Source organism: Coenobita brevimanus, chromosome 1 (genome assembly GCF_032717465.1).
Source record: "Coenobita brevimanus isolate Jiangsu-jjx chromosome 1, ASM3271746v2, whole genome shotgun sequence".
NCBI lineage: Eukaryota > Metazoa > Arthropoda > Malacostraca > Decapoda > Coenobitidae > Coenobita > Coenobita brevimanus.
In genome coordinates, this window is record NC_136954.1 from 45837762 (window position 1) to 45845611 (window position 7850).

The 7850-nt window shown below is 38.2% G+C and overlaps 1 pseudogene; it reads left to right on the forward strand.

Moving 5' to 3' along the window:
- Nucleotides 1-4915, forward strand: part of LOC145395838 (glutamate receptor 1-like) — a 378247-nt pseudogene extending 373332 nt beyond the window's left edge.
- Nucleotides 4916-7850: the final 2935 nt, after the last annotated feature.

Sequence of the window (7850 nt, forward strand, 5' to 3'; positions counted from 1 at the left end):
CCTAGCATTTCCTTAACCATGTTCTTTGCTGAGATATTTCTAAGTGGAATGGCTTCAGGATAACGAGTAGCCATATCAATCATGGTCAACACATAAGAAAATCCTGAAGAAGCCTTAGGAAGAGGGCCCACAATATCCACCAACACACGGGTGAAAGGCGCCTCAAAAGGAGGAATGGGAACTAGAGGTGCAACCTTTTCGGTCTGATTACACTTCCCCACAACTTGACAGGTGTGACAAGACTTACAATACCAGGAAACATCCCTGAAGATACCTGGCCAGTAGAAGTGTTTCAAAATGCGTGCCACAGTCTTCCTCACTCCAAGGTGTCCTGCCAAACTGGAATCATGAGCCACTCTAATGATATCCTGCCTACAAACACGAGGGATGACAACTTGATGTACAACCTCCCATTCACAGTCGGCTGATGCTGTTGGGGGTCTCCACTTCCTCATAAGTACTCCTGACTTTACATAATAACAAGTAGAAGCACCGGCTGACTCTTCTTCACTGTAAGCAGAGTTAGCTAGACCTTTCAACTCAGGGTCAGCAACCTGCAACTCAACCAACTCTTGACGAGACAAATTATCAACACTACGGGGTACTGCACCTCATCTGGTGAGTGGTCCAAATTAGCAAGAAAAGTGTCAGCTAGGATAACATTATCATCATCATTATCCTCTAAATCACCAGTAACTTTAGACTTAGCCCTAGTGACAGCACATGCAGGGAACACATCAGGGACATTACAATCCTGGGACGCAGCCACTGGCTCACTAGACAACTGAGGAGCTGGACACACTTGACTTCCACCAATATCATTTCCAAGTAAGAAAGTTACACCTGACATTGGGAGTGTCTCAACCAACCCAACCATAACGGAACCATTAACAAAACCAGACTCTAAATTCACTCTGCACAGAGGGACAGAGAAGTAATTATTCCCTACACCTTGTAAGATTACAGTTTCATCAGAGGAATTAACATTACAGCCTAGAACACTGGTCAGCATAAAGGGATTGGCAAGCACCTGTATCACGATATATTTTAACTGATTTCCTGTCATTACTGTCCAGAGGACTGACAAAACCATCAGACAGGAAATTAGCACATGAACTCTTGAGAGTGTCACCCACGTTACTGCTCAAAAGAGGAGCTCCATCATGAGAATTTAAGTTACCCCCTCAAAGCAGGTTCAGTTAACTCAGTTAAAGAATTCTGGGAACTCTCAAGAGTGGACACTAGACCAATTGACTGAATATTTAAAGACTCCTTTTTGTTCACATCACGCTGTCTCCTGAAACATCTCTCCGTAGTATGACCAAGCTTACTACAATAAGTACATTTACTTTTCTGAAATCTAGAGATGAAGCTGGTATTTACTTCCTGAGAAACATCATCCTTATTCTCTTTCCTGTTACCTGTACTCTGAGTAGAGGCAACGTACTTACTCTCAGCTTTCCCTTTTTCTCTAGAATATCTCTTGTGAGTGAGAGCATACTCATCAGCTAAAACTGCAGCATCAGACAAATTATCTATTCTTTTCTCATCAAGATATAGGCTTACATCTTTACTAATACACCTTTTGAAATCCTCCAGCAAAATCATCTGCTTAAATTTACCAAAATCAGAATCCACATTCTTAGAATTTAACCACTGCTCTAACAAATCTTCTTTGATTCTTGCATACTCAACATGGGATTGCTTATCTTGCTTGTAAGTTGTCCTAAATTTTACTCTATAAGCTTCAGGAACAAGCTCATAGGCCTTAAGAATCAAGCTCTTAACTACATCATAATTATCAGACTGATCCTGAAGCAAAGATGCATAAGTTACTTGAGCTTTACCGGTGAGAACAGTTTGAAGGAGTACTGGCCAATACTCCTTAGGCCAATTAAAACCTGTAGCTACCCTCTCAAACAACTGAAAATACTTTGTTAAATCAGATTCATTAAAAGGAGGGACAAGTTTAACATTTTTAGCCACATCAAAATCATCAGAGCTAGATGATCCAGTTCCACCTTGTTTCATGCGATACTCATGGTCTGCCTGAATCCTGGCAAGTTCAATTTGTGCCTGTATCTGTGCCTCCTGAATCCGAACCTGAGATTCCGCCTCCTTAGCCTGAGACTCAGCCTCCTTAGCACGTGCTTGAAATTCAGCCTCCTGAATACGAGCCTGAGACTCCGCCTGCTTAGCATTTGCCTGAAATTCAGCTTCTTTAGCACGAGCCTCCTGCAGAGCTAGCTGTAACTTAGCTAATTCAATCTGCGTTTGCTCATTTGGAGGAGTTACATTAAACAAGCTTTTATTAATCATGCCAACAATTTGATCCTTAGAATGATGAGAGTGAACTGCAATTCCCAATTGTTGAGCAACAAGCTTAAGTTCATTCTTTGTTCTGTTTTCTATATCACACACTGTTTGCACATTTGACAAAAAATCTTTGGCTTCATCAAGTGTAGAAATAGTAGCCATCATGAATATATCACAGTCACAAAATATCAAACAATATCCTTATGATAATATCCTGAATATCCTGATATGAGGTCGCCAAATTTATGTTACGGAACAGAAAAAGATAATGTACACTTTAAGTGAGAATACGAAGAGTCACTACTGTCCCGTAAAGTTCCAGGTTCAAAACAAAAGAGTTAGGTAAAATTACAAGTTAAAGTTTAATGCTCAAACTAACAACAAAACATTCAGGACTCATAAGGATAATGTAATGGCAAATAAACAGGTTAAATATATGGTTAACTGCAATAGCCTCTATTAACACGAAGTTAGCAAGAGTAAATTTATCTAAGTCAGCCCTGATAAAATGAGATACCAGATAATACTCAGTGAATGCCAGATAAATTATTACAGATACAAACTATTATCAAAAATGACTGACATAAAGATCCATACATGAATCACAAAAACCTCACCAAGCCCACAAATTAAACTTATGCTATACAGTACAAGAAAAAATGCAACAACAGTTATACTCAAATTACACACAGCTGCTAGATGGTTGGAGATTTCTTGAGCACTCACAATAATAATATCTGTACAGGGGAGGACAGAGATGTGAACAAAATGAGGAGCAGATCTAAGTGGCAATGATGCAGAGACTGAGCTCATTATATAGGGGCCAGCAGAGCCTGATACAACTTGTAATAAGGACGCGCAAATGAAGCGATGGGGACAAACGGTCGACAATCCCGCACTGAATAACAGAAAGGACGACTTACTCTACTATAACGGTAGAAGGGGGGGACTGAGGCAGAACACGCTCGTGATCAAACATGCAGCATACTGTGCGTTAAAATTACACAAAGGATGATGAAATCATAGGCTATGTAACAATATATATATATATATATATATATATATATATATATATATATATATATATATATATATATATATACACAATTGTTTGTATGTACAGTATATTCATATACAAAAGTATGTGTGTATATGTATATGTGTGTACAGTATATGTATTGATGTTATATCCCTGCTGTCTTCATGATTGCCTTCATCTCTCAACCCCTTCAGTGCTAGGACATTGTTATTTTCGTGCCACCACCAGCAGCTTTTATTTCGTTGAGGGTACTTTTCATACCGAAGAACTTCAGTGAAGACAAGACTAACCGTCATCTGTGAACCAGGTAGGCTGTAATAATACTGTTAGATCAAAGCTTGACTATTGTGTATCTATCATGGATGACTTCCAATGCTGGCTGAGTGACATGGGACCTCAAGTTGTGACTCTACACAACTTTTATTAATAACTTTTCCCTCTGCAACCAATACTTTCTGGGATTTGAGTTTTCGACACAGACATATACAGATACATTTCGTACAAAAATAATGACCATCGACTTCGTCTGCCTGGCTCAGAAAGGTTGTATCAGTGTTCGTCTGACAAGGTTACAAAGATAGTTTATGTTGTTGTTGTTATGGTTGTTATAGAGAAGATTTGTTAGGCAGGTAAGTTCTCCCTTCAGGTTTTATTTTGTGGTGGTGATTTTTTGTTTAAATGTGTCCAGGATTCCCTTGGTGGTGTTGTGGTTGTTGACGACTTTTTCCCCTTATGTGACCGAGTACTCCCATGGTTGTATTCCAGAAAAGACTGTGACTTTGCAAGAAATATCTTCCCTGATACGCTCACGTAACCGATAGTCAGTTAGTATTCTTCCTAGTATCCCTAACTGGCACAGACTATGGGTCATACCCGCTTACAGTAATGTGTGTAGAGTTGTCATGTGCTCTGCTAAACACTGTCAGAGAAACTATTACATCAGGTCTTATTGGATACAGAATGAGAAGAATTAAAGAAAAATTGATGTAAGCATGTTTTGTCCACCAAATTTCTAGATCATCATTCCCATTCCCTTGCTCACTGTGCACATTTCCATACCCCTCTAACATTCAGTTCTGGAGGATATTTTAAAATCTAATTTGACTGCAGCAGTACCACTAATTCTACAACACCCATTTCCACAGGCTATACTTTTCCTTCCCCAGCTCTATTGCCCATCTAACTTCCAATCCATCCCACACTTTCTTTTGCTCACAACTCCAATTTCTTTACCCGACTTTCGATGTTGCACGACTAAGTGCAGGTCACATGATTGACGAACGTGCTTGTTCTGTGCTTCATGGTGCTCTCTCTCTCTCTCTCTCTCTTTGTGTGTGTGTGTGTGTGTGTGTGTGTGTGTGTGTGTGTGTAAAACTGAAAGCCCTTTCTTTATCACAGTATACCCACACCAGCACCTTGACTCTGAGCAAAATAGCAGGCATCTTCTACATCCTGACTGGAGGCCTGGCACTGTCAATGGTCGTGGCCATCATAGAGTTTTGCTACAAATCGAAAATGGACGCCAGCCGAGCCAAGGTAAGTAATGGCAATGAGTTTTAGCTACTTGTTAAAAATGAGCGGGTGAGGGTGTATGCATACCCTAAGAAAATGAGAGTCAGTGAGGGGATGTTTCTGATTTTTAAGGTGCCAGGTGGTGTGTTAAACCATTACAATCAGGGTGACAACCTAGCATAGGTTCAGTCTCCAAGATTTGACTGAAGGCTTTTCAATGAAGGGGAGTATGCTGGTCATGTGCCCGTAAATGCCTTGGACTACGGCAGCCTTGCTTAAAGCCCCAACCCTGCATTAGCCTGCATTTCATATTACATAATGCAGTCATATATGATGTCAAGAAGTCATGCAAGTTCTGCCTTTGCCAGTTGCATAAGAAAATGTTATAGTACAGTGAGGACTTTTCCGTACCCTTCACCCCGCAAGTTTTTATAATACAGCTATAGCTACTCATATGTCATAGGTATGTTTAAGAGTAGTACAGCATTTTTGCTCACAACTGGGACTGTAAGTTAGGGGAAACTGACAGTTTAGCCTAATATGCAGCAAACAACATGAAAGGCATTTTTTAGTTATTTAATGTGGACAAACTGAGTGTCAGAAAAGGAGACTGAGAAAAAGGATGTAATGTTCAAGAGCTTATATTAATTTTTTTGTCCATTAGTGTTGTGGATACGTGAGTGAAAGAATAAGGGACCAGTATGGATTTTTTTTTCTCAGTTCTTCCGTGGTTGTTTTACTGAAAGTAATGAATACGTAGAAGCTTTATAAGCTTCTCATAATGGCTTCCCACAAAACAGGCACTTTCTGAAGGTGTGTGTATATATATATATATATATATATATATATATATATATATATATATATATATATATACAGTATATATATATAATATATATATATACAGTATATATATATATATATATATATATATATATATATATATATATATGTATATATACTTGTGTGTGTGTGTGTGTGTGTATATATATAAATATATATATATATATATATATATATATATATATATATATATATATATATATATATATATATATATATATATACAGATGCAATAGATTCACCATGGGGGAAGCGTAGTCTCAATATGAAGATAAACACCAACGTTATCAGGAACATCTTTAATAAATTGGTGACGTTTCGACAACTCGTTTGTCATTTTCAAACCTATAGAAAATACAATAAAATCAAAGTAAACAACATGTCTATGATAAAAATACGAAAACTTAAGTAAAAAAACAAAGTAAAACACCATGTCTAATAAAATACAAGTGAAGAATTATTATGATAAGATGAGGAAATGAATTATACATAGCTAACGTTAGTGGGATGTTACTAAGTACAAGGAAAATTTGAACAGAAATACATGTAATAAGACAATACATAAGTCAAACCTTAAAAACAGAGAAGGGGCGTGGAGCAGTCGTGTGTGCCCAGTGTGGGCTGTAGGTGGTGAGTGAGGAGTGATTCAGCCAGGAGGCGTGTTACCTCGTCACGACAAGCGTGGACAACAGAAAAATCGGATTCGCTTATAGGATGGCCTAAGGCTTCACAGCAATTTCGGATGGCAGAGAAAGGTGGCTTAGCCATAGATAGACCGGTTCTATATGACAGTCCCTGATGTTCTGCAATTCTTACTCGTAATTGCCTCTTTGTCTGTCAACGCATTACAGCGACTACAGTTATATTATAATTATAGACAACAGAGGTTGCAGAGCGTCAGGGGATTCAGTCTTTTTCTGAACCATTTAAACTGGTGGCATGCTAAAATTGTTCTAAGACATACTTCTGATATTGAAGAAAACAACAAACTTCCCTTTCTTGATATACTAGTCCAAAAAACTACTAATTCCTTCATCACTTCAGTATACCGCAAACCCACATTCACAGGATTAACCATGAAATTCAACTCAGCAATCCCAATTCAGTTTAAACGCAATTTGGTGTCAACCCTGCTGACCAGAGCTTATAATATTTGTTCATCCTATTCTGCTTTACACTCGGAATTGAGTTTTCTTACGAAAACATTGTTCTCTAATGGTTTCCCAATGTCTTTCACACAAACCCATATGGGAAGACAACTAAATAAGATCTGTAACCCACCTACTCCTAAACTCACAGCTAACAAATCACCTGTATATTGTATCTTGCCATTTTTAGGTCCAAAAAGTTTTTCCATACGTAATAATATATCGAGTTTAGTTAGGGAATTTTACCCTCAAGTATGTCTTAGAACAATTTCCAAACCCAGCAACACCATTGGACAATGGTTCAAACATAAAGACCGAATCCCTGACGCTCTGCAATCCTCTGTTGTCTATAATTATAACTGTAGTCGCTGTAATGCGTCTTATATTGGACAGACAAAGAGGCAATTACGAGTAAGAATTGCAGAACATCAGGGACGGTCATATAGAACCGGTCTACCTATGGCTAAGCCACCTTTCTCTGCCATCCGAAATTGCTGTGAAGCCTTAGGCCATCCTATAAGCGAATCCGATTTTTCTGTTGTCCACGCTTGTCGTGACGAGGTAACACGCCTCCTGGCTGAATCACTCCTCACTCACCACCTACAGCCCACACTGGGCACACACGACTGCTCCACGCCCCTTCTCTGTTTTTAAGGTTTGACTTATGTATTGTCTTATTACATGTATTTCTGTTCAAATTTTCCTTGTACTTAGTAACATCCCACTAACGTTCTAGCTATGTATAATTCATTTCCTCATCTTATCATAATAATTCTTCACTTGTATTTTATTAGGACATGTGGTGTTTTTACTTTGGTTTTTTACTTAAGTTTTCAGTATTTTTTAATCATAGACATGTAGTTGTTTATATTTCTTTGATTTTATTGTATTTTCTATAGGTTTTATGAAAAATGACAAAAACGAGTTGTCGAAACGTCACCAATTTATTAAAGATGTTCCTGATATTACGTTGGTGTTTATCTTTATATATA